Source organism: Crocodylus siamensis, chromosome 5 (assembly GCF_052110815.1).
Source record: "Crocodylus siamensis isolate JL-2025a chromosome 5, ASM5211081v1, whole genome shotgun sequence".
Taxonomy (NCBI): Eukaryota; Metazoa; Chordata; order Crocodylia; family Crocodylidae; genus Crocodylus; species Crocodylus siamensis.
In genome coordinates, this window is record NC_143399.1 from 205,489,892 (window position 1) to 205,507,754 (window position 17,863).

The 17,863-nt window shown below is 44.4% G+C and overlaps 1 protein-coding gene across 8 annotated transcripts in view; it reads right to left on the minus strand.

The window, feature by feature from the left end:
* The window catches only part of MAP4 (microtubule associated protein 4), a 219,784-nt gene that overhangs the window by 156,757 nt on the left and 45,164 nt on the right, over window positions 1-17,863 (minus strand). For all 8 annotated transcript variants that reach the window (XM_090048017.1, XM_090048021.1, XM_090048020.1 and 5 more), the window contains exon 2: window positions 16,592-16,642. The gene's annotated coding sequence lies outside the window, so the exon portion shown is untranslated. The remainder of the gene's footprint in view (window positions 1-16,591; window positions 16,643-17,863) is intronic.

The following is a 17,863-nucleotide window of genomic DNA, read 5'->3' on the forward strand; positions in this document are numbered from 1 at the left end:
ATCCGCTTACCCTTTTCTGACCGTCTTCCCTTTTGTCACAAAGCCTAAGCAATGAAATGCGTTAAATATTCATAAACTTCTTCATTTAGGGTCAAGCCCATGGCTCACTAAAGGTTGGCTCTTCCAAGAGGACCAGACAGAACTTGAGGGCCAGCCAGAAGGGTGCTCGTTTCGGCACATGGCACGTTTTGCTCTGCTCCGGTGGAACATGTTATGTTCACAGGATTAGGAGTGCTGTGACTTCAGGCCTGAAATCTGCAGTCCAGAAATGTCCCTAGAAGATCACTAGTAAAAACTGAACCTTGATTTAAAATCAGTTTGTTTCAGTATTAACGAAAGCTTGAATCTAGAAGGATGTGGACAACGCTAATGTGAAACTAGTAACAGGAAAATGTATCCATGCTTCCTGAAAACATCTATTGAATAGTAAGGTTTATAGGGCCATTTTAATGGCGCTTCAGCCTGTTTATACCCTGCCATAACAAAGCTCCCTTCAACTGAGATAATGTGCACATTTGGGATACTTAGTCTGCTTTCCTAAACCATAGTTGTCTCAACTATAGTTTGGGGGGGGATGGTTGCGAGGGCGGGGGGACAATTACTGTCGCCTACTGCAAAGGCAATTCCACTCCATGCATTGTATGACTATTTGCGTCTGCCTTTTCTCTGTACAGAAACCCGAAATCAGGAAAAAAAATGGTCTATGAAGAAGAAAATTTCCTTCTTCTCTAAAAGCCACTATTGTTGGTACCAGGATCCTGGAAAGAAACTTGGATACAACCTGGGAGATCAAATGGTAACAATTAAAAGTTGGGATGAGAAGCAATGCCACGGCCTGCAAAACAGATGGGTTATCTGCAGACAGCAACACAGCAATACTTCTAAGAGAAACCTCCTTTAGGAAATTAAGAGGTTTGGACAGGGCCACGTTTGCCGATTCCAAAGCGCCTGCTTGTACTGTTCAGACCCGAGGCACTGTGAGGGATTTCATTCATTTACCAGTAACCTCCCCTAGTAGGTTTAACTCTAAACAGGACTGGTTAGGAGACGGGAAAACGGCTGGGATGAGGGGTGATCTACCAACCCCATGCTTCCTCCAGCTGCAACTTGCAGAGATCCTCTTCTTTTGTATTTCATGAGCTGCAGCTTGCCTGCGACCTCTATTCCCTTTTCTATAACTTCTGGCCAGGAGTCAGGACCGTAAGTTGATTTCTTTGACGACTGAATGGGCTCAGACTTCCATAGCTTCCCACTTTAAATCACTAAGACAGCTGCAAGTGGATGCAGGCAAGTACCTGATCCCAAGAACCAGGGCCCCACGTATGCGTGTGAAACTGTTCCAGGTCTCGCCTTTCCTTTTTCTGGAGAACAATGAACACATGCAATTTTTAGTTTGCAAAAGGCCGTGCTTGCATTCCCTACAACCCATATGGGTATTGCTTGTGACAGCATGTGTGTGGGGGGGGAATTAATCAAACTGTTACAGTTCTGATCATTCATATTGGTTTATTTTTGTTGGCCTGACACCAGCCAAGAGAGTCTTCACATCCAAAAGGAAGACAATGAATTGATGCCCGCCTGAACTTGGAGGCCTCTGGTAAACGGCCTGTGTAGCAAGAAAACCACTCCAGTTAAACAGATTAAGTTTCTGATCACAAAAAATAGCCAAGTTTATTTTTAGTGGCAAAAGCCAGGTTACAGTTTGGCTGGTGCAGAATGAGATACTACTGCTCCATTGCTCCAGCTTCTTTTTCAAAGAGCTGGAAGTACGTAATGGTGATCCAAGAGGCCCCTTCCTACTAGTGGTTCTCCCATCATCTCAGGGCTGTTGTCCCTCTTGCCTCGCCACAGTCATTTCCTGGGGGCGGGTGGTAGAAGCAGTAGCAGGGGATGAGACTCAGGAACAGAAACTGGGAAAAGCAAGTTAGATATCAGGATGTGATAACCCAGAGCAACAAGTAAAAAACAATAATCCTGACACTTTCCCAGCCTTTTAGGTGGGACAAGGGAATGCCATTCTCTATTACACCTTCCTAGGACGCATGAGAAAGGAGATTATAATATCCTTTATTTCATGTAGGGCCTAGACCAGTGATTCTCATCCTGGGATGCCACAAGATATTTTTACAGATGCCGCAGGAAGCTGCACAATATTACCACTGAGGTGTGCAAGCAACTACACTACTTACAAGATAGACACAGAGATTTCAAACACTGACCCAAACAAGCTCTTTGGGTAGAGGTGCTATCTTTTATCAGACCAACTAAATAGTTGCAGAAAAGTTGTGCTTTGTGCTTAGACCAATATGCCTACAGCCAAGACCCCTGAAACATTAACTCAGAGCATTAAAACCCATTCTGCCTTGCTGTGGTCTTCTAGTCATTGAAACACAAGAGTTACATTTGTATTTTTCTGCAGTCAATTAGAGTAAAAACACAGTTGCCATTTCTTGAAGGGGGCCTCCAGTCTAGAAAGGTTGAGAACCATTGGCCTAGACAGATCCCATTTATACCAGTGTAAATATGCAAGGGACAGAGGATGCAAACTGCTTGACTGGTGTAGAATACAGGTGTCATGTCTGCAACTTGTCCCAGGAGAGCCATTGGATCAGGGCAAACCAACTATCACCCGTCTCCTAGTGGAAAATGCACAAGAGTAGCCTACAGTCTGAGCTATCCCCAGGATAAACCACACCCCCATCTGTACAAACCCAGCTATCACTTATGCTGTTGTACAAAACCAAGACGGACGACACTTTACACACTTACCCATCCCGGCACAGAGCTCACCCATCACAGCTACAGATATTTAAATTACAAAAAAAAAAAATCACAATACTAAACCCACTCTTGACAAAGTGTATTAATGCTGTTTTGTAAGAGATACTTTACCCTTTGACCAACTCTGATCAGACTGCTAGCCTTCATCCTTTAAGCAGAACTTCTCCTGCATCTCAGGGATGAGCTCTCCCCAGAAGCTTTACCCAGAGGCATAACCCAACAGGGGCTGCAGCCAGGCTGTTGCTATTTGTGCCCCCCAAGTTAGCACCCCAGGATGTTGTTCCAATCACCTCCCCTCCCTTTTGTCATGCTACTGGCTCTACCCCCAACATATCGGATCCACCTGGACCAGATGGAGGTCTCAGCCTGGGCTGTGTGGAGATCATGCAAGGGGCTGTGGGTAGGGGCAGTGAATTGGGCTCAGGATGCCCTTCATGGGCTCGAGTGCTGTGGGCACTGCACAACACCCAGGCTGCATCCAGCGCCCTCCTTCCTGCAGCCCACCAAGAAGCAAAAGGACAAGGGCAAGTGGCTGGTCGGCACCGTCAGAACTGCTGCTACTGGCAAGGACAAAATGCCACGTTCCCACAGCTATGCTATGCTGCCTTTCTGGCTTTGCCGCCCCTGGGGAGAATGGGGCTACTTGCCCCTGAAGCTGCTTTTTTCCAAACCTGCCGATTCCCTTTCTGGACAGGGAAGTAGACAGAAGTGACCCTGCTGGACTGGACAGTGAGGAAGAGTGCATGCTGCCCAGAGCCAACAAAGCTCCCTATAAAAGTCACAGGAGAGCACATGAGAGGCTGGAGACAAAACCTTCCTTCTGCCTCTGGCTCTTCTCAGCCAAGCTGCCTCTCCAAAGCAGGCAAGGGCACCATATGCCTATGAAGGGCAAGCAGAGGTGAGGGGATACTCTCCTGTGGCAGCAGGACTGCCAGGAACAAGACAGGCAGGATACCAAGCAATCTCTTCATCTGAGAGAGTGAAACGAAGGGTCCTGCTTTCTATATGGAGGAAGCACTAGTCCAGCCTTTTGCCATGGGGGCGGCCAAGGAAAGAGGATACACACTGCTCCTCCTGCCAGGGCTGTGCGCAGGCCGATGGCTCCCCTGCAGTGGATCTGTGAACCGTAGAAAGAAGAATCGAGAGTGTCCGCACAATACTGGTCAAAAAAGTCTCAAAGCTGATATTGTTGCCGCTTTATTGGTTCCAGTTTACATTACATGGTCCTTTCCTCCCAAAAAGATAAGCTGGCATAGTTTAAGACTAAACACTGGAACAAGCGCGTCCCAAAAGGAATGGGCTATAGCTGATCCCTGAACAACATTCATTAGGGAAGGGATGGAAAGAAAAATAAGGAAAGGAAGCCATTCTTTCTGAAAGTTTAATGCCCCTTGTACATCTGCCCCACAGGAGTGGGAGAAACACACAGACCTCCCACTATCTGATTTTCAAATGGGCTGGGCACTTCCAGCTCTGGACCCCAGGACAGGGCAAGGTGACTATGCTCTTCTGAGTCAGGCCATGAACAAAGAGGAGTGGTAAACTCCTCCTTGCTCTGGGGGCCAGCAGGAACTGGGAGTACTCACACAGCCAGGAATAAGGCCCTCCACTTCTCCAGCAACCTCTAGGGCAAAGAAAGAGCAGCAGGGCTTTAGAAAAGGATGCTGCCACAAAATCCTGGATAGTGTTTCCGGGTCCCGTGCAATATCAGTGATAGGTGTGAAAACACCTACACAATTCACCAGATAAACCCAGAGTTCAAACAGGAATGCAAGCTACAAACAAGCCTGCCCTGTTGCAGCCACCAAGTTCTCTTTGCAATAGAAGAATTACTCTCTTATGCTTCTATCGTCAAAAAACCCCAAGTGAAAGCTAGGAACTGGCATTTTCCATGGGGTGCCTCAAGTTTAAAAAGGTTGAGAACAACTGCTTTGGAAGAACAGTTAAGCTGATGGGGACATGAGCAAACGCAATAGGTTGTAGAGAAAAGAGCCATCATTCATTTCCACTGATGACACTCCCGCCTATACCTTTGAGCTAAGGGAAACAACTCCAGCATAACTGTGGAGTTATTAAATCAATGTCCAACCACAAAAGTTACGTACACTGCATTTCTGCCTTCAAAGAGAGCTTTACGAGTGTTAATTGCACCAAGGCGCACTGGGAAGAGAGTGGAAGAATACCCAGCATTCAAAATGAATGTCCCCCCTTTAAGAAACTCTGTCACTATTATTAAATAAATCGGAGCTGTAATGATAGAAGCGCCCAAGCAAGCAATGGTTACGTTATGAAGTTGCCTAGCCTCCTGGCCAATACAAAACACACTAATATACTTCTCCTAAGCTGCAGGATGATAGACTCCCCTGCCAATGCCGCTTCATAGGGTGTACAAGAATAACTTGCCTATAAGCCTTTGTAGAGATTAGGGAATGTAAAGGTGGGGATTAATGGTCTTGGTCGGTTCTCAAAAAAGCCACATGGAAGATGAGTTCATAGACAATAACTGCAAGGGGCTCTCTTCAAAGTTTAGGGTAAGTATCTGGCTGCACATGACTCGGAGCTTTTAAACAAGGGGCCTAAAAGTGACTGGTATGTAAATCTCCAAAACCATAAACGTTAACTCCTTTAGATAAAAGGTAAAGGGCCCATCTCTGCACAGCCCTGTGTGTTTAAAGCCATACAGTATCAATTCAAATGCTTTTCTGTTCTTCAAGGAAAAGCCAGAGAAGACAGAACTGCGTGCTGGTTTCTCATGTCACAAGAACCCTGGGCTCTTCTAGATACTACACCCAAAAAAAAGCAGCACAAAATAAGGCATTTATATCATCAAGTGAAGGGGGAAAATCTCCGATTTTTAAACCTGGCAGGAGACAGTGGAGGAAGGCAATTAAATGCAGGGGGAAGGGTTCTGAAAACTGTTGGTTAATAAAGCAGTCTCTTTTTATGCTACATATTGACTGCTAAGCCACAAGGCAAACAGGCAAGGCAACCAGCTGTTCCTGTCAGCTGTTTTCCTTTAATAGTACATGCATCAAAAAGGAAAGCAGCTTCCATTTAACTAAAAGCAAAAAGAAGAGAATAATGCGTTTGCCAAAAAGCCAGGACTGTAAAAGGTCTTCGAGTTAGAAATCTGCTTTTGCCAACCACCCTGCACTCCCTCAGCTCTGTACCTTTACCTGGAGATGTCTACTGAGTGTAGATATACCCAGGCAACTTTTTTCTGCAAGCAGACTCCTTCGTAATGTTGTCAGCTCCCACCATTTTATTATACGTTGCAATATCCAGAATCCACTAATCCTAGAGACATGAGATTACGAGAGCATCTCAGTTTTCATTTTAAAAGGCTTCTAGCTCCTTATGGGGTAAAGAAAGTACAAGATTATGAATGCTAAGAAGTCTCCAAGCTAGAAGAAAAAGAGATAAGAATCCCACAGTTATTTTTTAAGTTATAATGATTTAAGAAAATTGTGATTTTTTGGCAACTTGATTCGATTATTTTTAGAATAAAAAAAACCGTAGGCCTGGAAGAAACCTCCAGAGATCACATCTAGTCCAACCCCCTGCCCGAGGCAGGATCATCCCCATCCACACTGTCCTATATGAATCTACTGTCTAACCTATTAGAAAGACTACACAGGCAATCAAAACCTGACAATACAAGGCGCAACTCCCCAACCTACCACAGGCAAAACAGGGGGACAGTGGCCATTGTCCTGCTGCAGCAACAGTTGTTAAAACACACTCGAGATCCAAGAAGAGGGCTAGAGGACAGCAGCCCCCCCGCTCCAGTCCATACCGATCTAACCATGAGATAAAGATTCCTTCCTAAATCCATAGGTAGCAAACTGGGCTGATCCTGAGCAGAGGGGCAATGCCCTCCAGCCACAAATCTCTGGGCTTTAGTCCTAGCAAGAGCATTGGCAGCTTCCACTGAAGCCAGCCAGTGTTTCTGAAAAGGATCCCACCCCACCCCTCCACCAAAGTGTGTGGCAATGAGAGGGGGAACTCCTTCCTGGCCCCACGTGGCAACCAGCAAGGCCAAAAAGCATGGGAAATACTCATGTCCTGCTATGGGCATAGCTACTCCTCGATCACCCCCAACTCATGCCTGTCCAACCTAGTCCTGAACACCCCCAGTGATGGCACTGTTTCTACAACTTCCCTAGGCATCTATTCTGCTGCCTTGTCGCTCTAACGAAGACGTTTTTCCTGATATCTAATCTAAATCTACTTGGCTGCAACACCAGGCCACTGGCTCAAGTCCTGCTCTCTGCAGCAAAAAAAGAAAAAAAAGAGGCGTTTCCCCTCTAGTTTATGGCAGTCCTTCAAGTATTTGAAGACTGCTATCATGTCTCCTCCGAAGTGCCTTCTCCATAGGCTGAACATGCCTAAGCTCCTTCAGTCTGTCCTCATGTGACTTGCTTTGCAAGCCCTTAATCATTCCTGTCGCTCCCCTCAGGACTCTAACTTCTCGTCCTTTTTAAAATGCAGAGCCCAAAGCTGCACACCATGCTCTAGATGAGGCCTATCCACTGCTGAGTAAAGAGGCACCACCACCTCCCACATCTTGCACCTAATGCTTCTATTGATGCCGCTAACAAAAATCGCATTTACCGCTTAAAGTTTAACAATACAGCTATCCAGAGCCTGTTACAAATTCTATTATGTATTAATTAGGGCTTATCTATAGAGGAAATGTTCAGAATAGGCACTGCATAATAGAGATTCCAAAATTAAATTATGCCAAGCTTAAAGTGCAGTTTTGTTGCTTAAATATTCACATGGGACCTAGTATGAAATAGCTATCACTTTTTAAAATTCACGTGATACCTTATTTTGCGATAACTTGTAAAATCTATCTGCTTGCAGAAGCTATCCCTTCTGGTGAGTGGCAGAAACCATTCCAGCTGGTGGGAAATGATCTGGCAGGAGTGGGCGAGACTGAATAGCAAAGGGATACTAGAAGGAAGTGGTGAATAATACCCCAAGGACATCCCATGCCAAGCCTCAGATGGTCAATTTTGCAGCCCCTCTTGCTCAACATGTAAAGTGAGATGGCTATAGCCAGGCCCTGTGTGAACTGCTGCAAACTGGACCTTACCTCTTAAAAAAAAGAGACACCCTTCTTCCTCCCCCCCCATATTCTGCACCAATACATTACATAAAAGACTAAAAAATGTGGTAAATTCATTTCTTGTGTGACAACTTCATATGAAAAACAAAAAATCATCATGGCAGTGGGGTTACCTTAATAAACTCCATTTGATGTGAGCCACAGACATTTGCAGTTGCAAGCTGCACATTTGGCACCTAGGGACTGTTCACATACCAGCTGTGCTGCTTTATACAAAGCACCTCTATATGATATAAAACTGAACACCCACATTAGGGGTTGGACCAACATCACCTTCAGTAAAAACATAAGCCCTGCACCATAATTACACAGTACAATAAAAGCTGGTGATCAGAGCACATCATCAGGTAGCTTTGAACTGAGAAACAATTCTACTAGTAATTACTGAAATGAAAACAGGTCTCACTGTTGATGCCCCATCTCCAAGTGTCAGAATTAATCCTCTGAAATAAATGAAACAGCTTTACTGGTCTTCAATTATTTTATTTTACCTGGTTATGCAAAACACTGCAATGACTTGCATTTGAGAGCTCTCTTCCATATGATTATGAGGGCCAGCAACTTCAAGAGAATAAAATTAGAGACTCCAGGGACCATTCTGCCCCACTGTGAAGCATGAAGGACCTCACCAGCTACAGGAGACTTTCAGAGATTTCAACCTACAGTCTTCAGTTGGGTGGCAACACTGTGTCTGGTCATTGTAACTGATGGTTCAAGGAGCCTTCCCCCTGGACACATGCAAGAATCTGGAAAAGGCTTCAGCCAATTAAGAGATGGTTACAGAAGTGGGCCAATAGATCAATCAAGATGGAGAAACTCTCCTGGTTTACAGGCAAAGGGGTTTTTTTTTAGGTTTTTTCCTCCTATGGTCTGGAATCTTCCCATCAGTTTCTGGACAGTAGCCTCAACAACCCTGTTCAAACAGGTAGGATGTCTTTCGTGACTACTGAAGCCAGGATGATACAGATTGTCAGGGGGCTCTTCAATTTGGGGTCAAGCAGGCGTCAGAGGTGCTTGACCATCTGGTTTTTCCCAAACTGTTACGTACAAGGTGAATCTTCGAAGGACCTGGTATAGGAAATGTTGAGAGCCACCAGTTTCCTGCATCGCTGGCAGGCTGGACAACAGCAGCGCACTGTAGGCTATCCACAAAGACAATGGTAAACGACTGGCTAGTCCATATACACCGAAATCCCTCCCAGCCATGCTACTTCAGAGTGGGCATGATCACCAATATTTAGTGAAATGCAGCAGCTTTCCACTTGCTTCAGTATGCATTCAATATGCTGGCTCCAAAGTAAAAGGTAAACTGCTCGCATGTTTGGCTACCTTAGCAACTACTTTGCTTTGCACGTGCCTGAGCTGCCAAAGCTCGACTGCCAAATCTCCAGCCAGGTACTCATGGACTAAAGCAGGGCAGCTCCAGAAAGTTTGTGGTTGTGGAACTTGATCCAACTTGTGCCATCTAGCCAGGGACAGCTGTTTCCAAGTACAAATCTCCTAGGCATACAGCCTCCAGCCATGCTCTTACTTCAGTGCTGCCTTGGTGTACAACGGAGCATCCTTCAAACATATGCATGCAAGCTAGCATGTGAACATGCAATTCCTGAAAAACAGTAAGAGCTGAGCCACCTCATCCAACTTAATCTGTAGTGTAAGGCATGGAACATATTTCTGGACCAGCACCTCCGACTTTGGACGATGCTGTGTTATTCCAGTTAGTCTGAATGGTACAAAGAGGCTGAGTGTGTGTGTGTGTGTGTGTGTGTGTGTGTGTGTGTGTGTGTGTGTGTGTGTGTGTGTGTGTGTGTGTGTGTGTGTGTGTGTGTGTGTGTGTGTGTGCGCGCGCATTTTTTGGGTACAGATGGATCAATGAGATACTGTGACAATTAATTTATTAAGACCAGCTGCATTAGAGACACCCCATGCCGTTTCCATTGGTTTATGCTTATGCACAAATATCCCCGTTTAAAATGCAAGGCTACAGCTCGACATGCAATTCCTCTTTTAAAATAATGCTTAAAAGCATACAGCATTCAACTTTTCAGAAGCAGTTTGGGACATCTAAATGTCTAGGAATAAGTCGCCTTTCTGGTCAGAACTGCTCTGGAAAGTATCTAAAAAAACTGGAAGTCAAATATTCCATTTATAAACACAAAGGAAAAGGGGCAGCATCATTCAGCAACCGTACTGCTTCAGAACAATATAATCATGGGGGAAGTGCAGGTAGGGCTCCCAGGTCACATCCAGTCCAAACTCCTGCTCAAGGCAGGAGCATCTCACTCAAGTTTAACCTGCTCTTAATAACCTGGAGACGCCACAGCCTCTCTGGGCAAATAAAAACCAAAATGAGGACATAGGGGTATAGGTTGTAGCCATGTTGGTCTAAGGACATAGACAGACAAAGTTCTTTAGGTAAATCTGATATCTTTTTTAGACCAACTAAATAGCTGGAAAACAAATTCTTCTTTGCAAGCTTTCATGTACAAACACATTCGTCAGGCTGAGGAAGCATCTGCAGTTGGTGCACGCTCTTCCTGGACGGACTGAATGATGACAACGTAGGCACTGTGTGCAAGGCTCACTCGGAGCATCTTAGGCGTGAGTATGGAGTGGGGTTCAAACTCCCCCAACCAGCAGAACCAATTTCTCCCTCAAAGAGATTATTTGCCAGACCAAAAACTTATTCCAGCATCCACTGCTGCCTCTGCCAGCCTGCGCCTAGACACACGTATGCCCATCAACAAATTTCAGAAAGTGCTTGAGGTCCTTTAGCCACTATTGGCTCCGTGTTTAACAACCGAGACCTTTAACACTAGCAGAAAAACACTGCAAGAGACTGAAAAAGCAGGCAGCGATTATGTCCCTCTTCTCATAACCTGACTTATCAGCTCCTTGCATTAGACAAGGGTATTCTACATAAGCAGCGCCGACTTGTAGCGTTCAGTTTAGCAGTCAGTTCCGAAAACACATAAGCTGTAAAACAATCGAGTTCTTCTGCTCTACTCTGAACTTCTTATTTTATTGCTCCAGGCCATACATTGGGACAAATACACAAAACAGACTTCTGGGGGAAGCAGCAGCCAATTCTCTCTAACAGGAGACTCTCAGCGTGGCAATACAACTTTTTCTTAAAGAAGATCACAAGGAATTTTGTTCAGCTAAACTCAAAACAGGCAGCTGGCCAAGTGCTGCAGGGGCTTCATGGGATTCACCAGCTCTGAAAAGGGAGCAGCACTGTTCAGGGTAGAAACATTAGTTGGTTGTGATAGAAAATGGTGACTTAAAGTAGTAACTGCTACTATTGCATTAAATTCATGGCAGCTTCTTGATGACAAGTGGTCAGAAAATGGAGAAGCACATGCATCTGTTGCCCGTTCAAACTGATCGGTAATAGGGGAGGATGGGGGAGAAGAATCCTTTGCACACTAAAAAAATTAAGAGATTCACTCCAAAAGTGTTCCCCTGCTATGCAGGATCAGAGAAAAGGTAGGCTGACGGGATCTCATCAGGTCCAACCCCCTGTTCAAGGCAGGATCATTCCCATCTGAACCACCCCAGCCAAATACCTGTCCAATCTGCTCTTTAAAATTTCCAGGGCAGAAACTCCACAGCTTCTCTAGGCAGCCTGTCCTATACCCAAAACCTTCAGCTCTAGCAGCAGCAACCCACGGTCAATTCTGATCCATTTCCACCCGATAATCTGGGACGAATTAGCTCATCCTGACAAACGCAGGAAACAAACATTTAAAACCACATCCCAAATTATTTTGGATCCTTTAGGAGGCAGAAATCTTTGAAGCAAACTCCTGCATATTTAGAAAGAGCCCTAGTAGTGGTGGATAACAACACTGGAATATTATTAGGAGTTAAATGCTATATAAACTGTCTTATTTCTATATAAGGATATGCTCTCTGCTTATGTTCCAGGAAAATGTGCTATAATCAGTAAAGGCACTCCAGGAAAAAATAACTGGGACAAATTCTCTGCATGTTAGATAGAAAAGCAGGGTAGTAAATGCAGATTTTAGAGGCAGTTTAAGCAGACACTAGAGTCTGTCAGGAGCATCTGTAGAAGGCAGAGTAGATTTACACCCTATAGACTAACCAAAGCAGATTGACCACGGGGTTGAATGAAGATCAATCCCCAGCCACAGCTTAGCACAGAAAAGCAGTCTTGTGGAGGAATAGCTCCCTTTTTCTTGTAAAGAGTCTCCAGCAGTGATGAGATCTATGAAGAAACTGGGTTGTCCCCTCAAATTGCTGAGCATCATTCATTCATTACACCAAGAATGAAGGCAACTGCAGTGTATGAAAACAAAGAATCAAACACCTCCAGCATCTACAATGGGGTGAACCAGGCGTCTTGCCCTATGCTTTAACATCTACTTTTCATTCCTGCTTCTTCTTGCGTTCAAGGACAGCAATGTTGGCATTTATCTTTGAACGGTAACAGACAAAGGTTTGTTCAACATTGCAAGGTTTAGAGCAAAGATCAAGGTGAAAAAAAACTGGTATTGAGAGAGACTTCCTGTGTGCAGATGACACAGGCCTGGTTGCCCACAGTGCATCTTCCCTGAAAAATCTCTTGGGCAGATTTTGAGTCATGCACAAGCTTCAGGAGGACAATTAGTCTCAAAAAGACTGCGATCATGTACCAAGAGATGAAAGAACCAGTGACTGACACCACCCTGGAGGATAAATCATGGTGTCATTGATGGTTTTTGCTACTTGGGTTCTAGAGTCAGCAGCCATTTTGACCTTCAGACTGAACTGACCAACAGAACTGGAAAAGAACTGGAAAAGCAGCAAAGAATTTCAGGCTATTACAGAAACGTGCCTGGAATAACAGCAAACTATCAGCTAAGGTAAAGATGTAAATCTATGAGACCTGTGTGCTGTCCTTCCTGTTGCATGGTTCCACATGAGATGAGATTATTTTCAGGGTCATGCACAGTTAAGTGTTAAGACAGACTAGCAAACACAGAGGTACACACATAACAAATTTCAGAAAGTGCATAGGACGGACTCACTTAAAAACCACCATCAAGATGAGGAGGTTGCGATGGATCAGCCTTGGTCAGGAGAATGGGAGGAGACCGTATCCAAGAATACTTTGTACAGCAAGATTCAAGATGACTTTACAAAGTGGGGTTGCCCTTTAGGGCAGTACTGTGCTGTGTGCAAAACAGGATAAGAAGTCATTCAACTTCAGTGCAGAAAGCTGGGAGAAGCATGCGGAATCCTGTCTGGTCTGGCAGCGGGTGCAGCTCAACATGAAGCAGCTTTGATCCAGAGGGTGGAAGCAAAGTGAGAAAGAAGGAAGCAGTGCATTGCAAACTTGAACTCCTACTCAGACAACACATAGATCTGTGAAACTTGTCGCAAGCTGTGTCGCTCTCAAATTGGGCTCATCAGCCACAATGGGATTCATCATCAGGCATCTGACTAGACCTCTTATATGTACACCATGATCTAGAGGATCAGTGGTTGCCTACCTCCAGGTACGTTAAATTTAGGTAGCCCAATGCCTCTTCTTCCAAACCTAATTAGTGTAAAAAGAGCAGTTTTCATCTTCCGAAATGCATGCAGGAAGCCAGCAGAGAGGAGGAAGGGAGTTGCTGCTGCAGTCCAACTGCCATTGTATTTCTATTTCCGTTCTCTCAACAACAAATATATTCAACTGGGACTAAAAAATGAGGTGCCGCTTACAAAACAAAGGCCGTGGTTCCTGGAGAGAAAGGAGTGAAAAAGGAGGTTTGGGTTCCTTGGCAGTGTTTTCAGGTGTGCTCAATTAGTTTTGAAAGAATGATTCATTTCCTTGTGGAAGCTACAACTGCAGTAACTAGGAAGTTATTGACCCTCAGCCAGCCAAGGTACTATGCACTCAGGCACAGGCAATTTCCCCTTGAAAGGGGAAGGAGAAGGGACTGGACAGATTCCTCTCTTTCTTGTATAGGCCATTACTATTAAAATAAAAGCACTCTGACCACACTCCTTTTTGGTAAGCAAGAAACAGTTTCTTACCATCTATCACCATACAAGACTCAGCACAGTATGCTGAAAAATCAGAGATCACTTACCTCTTTGTCCTGCTATTCAGGTAATGCTAGGACATCTACACTGCAAACTTAAAATGCCAGGCAGCAGTCCTTGCATACTGCTCAGAGCGCACAACCTTGCAAGCTGAAAACAGTGCAACACCACTCTCAGAGGAAGCAAGTAAGATGCCCAACAGTCCAGTTTTCCACCTTTACAAAGATGGTGAAGAAAGCAGGACGACCAGGTTTTCCCAGAACTGGTCAACTTCTTATTTAATTATCCTCGATTCTGACTTTAGAGAACTGCTCTCTGAAAAAGCACCGTTTCCATGTGAATGTGTCATGAAATTCACATTAATGTTTAATTAATGTATAAGAACATATTCAGGAGGAAGCGCCTTGGATGACCTTCATGCTGGCTGGTCATCCAAGGTCCATCACCAACATCAAGGTCATCCAAGGCACCTCCTCCCGAACATGTTCTTGTACTACCTGCTGCCCCACACTCAGCTGGTCTCCCAAAGGCAGTTACCTTCATACAGCCAGACACGGGAATGGGGAAGAGGCAATGAATGTTGAGTCAAACACGTGCGCCAGAATTAAGTACCTCAGGAAATAAGCCATTTGGGAAATCAAACAGGTGCTTCCACATCCTGAATGTCTGGAACAGCAAACACTGGGGAGGGAAGGGAAGAAAGGGCAAGGAAGATACAAGCAAAATATTCCTAGCACCTTTCTTGCAAGCCTGCCTTGAGTCTTCATTACATTTTTATGTCATTTCCTAGACAAAGCAGCTGGAAAGACCGACAATCAGTTTAAGAAAAAAAGCCTTGAGAGGCTGTAATTGTCACCCAAGACAGTGGCAATACTGTAGACTCATTAACTGCTCTACACCCACAGGACTGGGCAGACAGGCCAGAGAAAACAAAATGGAAAAGCTGCGTCTCGGGTGTGGGCGCGCGTGCTCCAGTGTTCCTAAGATTACGTGTTCTCTGTTCAGTTGCATGTCTCCTTAAATCCCTGGCCCGGGAAGGTAATGCACCATCTCCTCTAGTGCTGTCCAAGGCCAAAAAACATGCACAGAAATCAGAATCACCCCTCCCGGCCCTTCCCCTCCCCCCTCCCCCAACTGCAATAAGCCAGTCTATTTGGCATCCACTCAAATTGTTCTTAAAAATGGAAAATAATTCAAGATGGTTTGCCTTGTGCATTAAGGTGCTCCGACAGTCAAGCAGCTGCGCTCCTCGATTAGAAAGAAGCCAGTTTCTGTGATATTAGTTCACAAGTGGTTTCTGGAGAGACGTATTCCAGTCAGAATTGAATGAAACCAGTCTTTGCTCCCTCTATACCAGTAGCCAGTTAAGAGTCAGCCTTGTTTCAGAAAGGAGTATTTTAAATGAAGTTTGTCCCAAACATAAAAGGGAAACTACTTAAAAGCAACTGAAGTGATTGTAGGCTTCAAGGAAGGTTTGAGCCGACAGTTTTATTTAACAAGTCTTGCCCAGTACAATGGTTGACAAAGGCAACATTCACCAATCTGGTGAAATTTTGTCCATTCAAAAACCTCAGTATTAACTGTAGATAGATACAGGCTGTGGCTGGGCCCTCTTCCTTATCTTATCTCTTTCCCTGGTTTCAGTATTGCTATGTGGATGAAGACAGGAAGCAGCCTACTGCATTCACCAAATGCACCCAAGCCTGAGGAACAGCAGAAGCTTAAAGAAAAGGGACAATTTTGTATAAAACAATGATTTCCATGCAGCACCATTGATTCAGTTGTCATCCATTAAAATCTGTCACTTCTATTCACAGAGGAAGCAAAGGTTACAGACTTCTAGTTCATGCGTAATCTGTTTGCTAGTACGTGCATACGCTCAGGGAACAAACTTGCCTACCCCTTAAACATCCTTTGTCTGCAGGCACACCAGTGAAGCAGTGCAGCTACATGGTACTATCTGTTAACCGAGAACAGTAAGTGTAGTATTTAAGCCTAGAGTAATAACAAACAGCTTGGGTTCGTTAATTCATCCAAATAAACTATTCCATCAAATCAGACCGCCTCCTCCCTCCTGAAAAGACAGGCACTGTGACCAGCTGGGTCACTTAAACACCATCAACAGAGCAAGCAAACAGGCTGGGGTAAAGAACAACATCTGAGAGAAGCAGCAAAAAAGGAGAAGGAGGCCAAACTTGCCAGAAATTATATTCTTTGAGCCACACATGAGTCCTGCTACTTAAAACTGAGCAGAAACCAGTGCCAGAAGCCACAAGGAGATGCAGCTTGGAGGATCCAAGCAAAAAAGCAAGCAAGCCTAAGGAGTTGTTGAGTGGAAGAGGAAAGGACTGAATTTTGTTAAAAAATGCTCCCAGCAGGCTTTCATCCTGGGAGCACCCCATGCAGAAGGCCTGGAGCCACAGCTTACAAATTCTACCCAAATGCAACTCAGCCAGTGGGCCAAGCGTTAGGAGACAGCACAAAGCCAAGCGCTACTGCTAGCCAAGCAGTTTCTGGACTCCAGGTGGTGGCCACCTTCCCTGCTGAAGTTTCAGGACGTCCACATGACCAATTCCGTTTAAAACATTTGTGGATACCAGGCGTGTACTGCTCTACTTTTAAATGGGAAGTAGTTCATACCTTCAAAAGCAGATGTTCTCAATGTGTCCTTAATCTCCACAGACAGCTTATCTGTAAAATATAAATGAATACACAATTAAATAAGGAAACCAGAGTTTTAACAGACTACTAGGATGTCATAGAGACCACAATCTTATCAGGGCTCAGCAGGCCAAGTTTTAGTCTAAGGCTTCAAGTAAGCATAATCCATTGGAAAAGTTGCTAAATTTTTTTTCCATCTTTCCATTTCTGTAGCTCATAGTTTCATAGTTTCTAGAGCTTGATCTCCTTTAATTTGTTTTGTCACCCAATGGCTACACAAAGCAAAATAAGCTTTAGATTACCGACCCATTCCTGAACACTAATAGTTTGTGCATTTACAGTACAGCATGGAGCACCATTTGTACAGCAGCGTCTGATAAAAACTAGATGGCACCATTCAAGCCATTCAGATTAGCACCAGAAGGGACTACTGTGATAATCTAATTTGAACACCCATGTAGTCCAGCCCATAAAATCCCCAAATTAAATCCTTCTTTAAAATTAGAGCTTATCTTTTAGGAAAAAAGGAAAAACCTCTCAACTCAATTTTAAAACTGGTTTCTGATCAAGTAGGTTGCTGGCTATGAAAGCTTATGCCTCTCTGAACCAGTCAGTTGTCAAGGCACCTGCCTGCCCTGCCTTCTGCCCGATTTTAAAACTATAAATGATGGGCAACCCATCATTATCCTTGATAATTAACCACTGTAACAACTTGCACTTGCTTAAGTTCATGCATTTTTTTCTAATTTGAACTTTTCTGGCTTTAACTTCCAGCCCTGGATAATTTTATACTGCTGCTGGTTTGATTGAAGAACCCTGTGCTATCGAAGTCCCGTTCCCTGTAATACAGGTACTTATACTGATCATGTCACAGCCTTCTCTTTGACCTCCAGTAAGCTAAATAGATTCTCTCTCCCCCTGAGACAGGTTTCCAAGTCCTTCAATAAATGCTTGCAGTCTCTCAGACCCCTTCCAACTGATCAGTACCCTTGAAACTGTGGATATCAGAACTGGACCAAGTATTCCAGTTACTTACAGAAGATATAGAAGCAGGAGTAGGGAGACTACACAATTTTCCTGTTTCTATATCCAAGAATCACATTGGCCTTTTTTTGCTACATAATCATACTAGGAGCTAACTTTCAAGTAATTGTCCATTAAAAGTTACTTTTTCTAGGCCACAGATTCCTAAATTGTGGTCAGTCACTAGTGGTCCAAACACTGCAGACTCAAAAATGCTGTTGCTTCTCT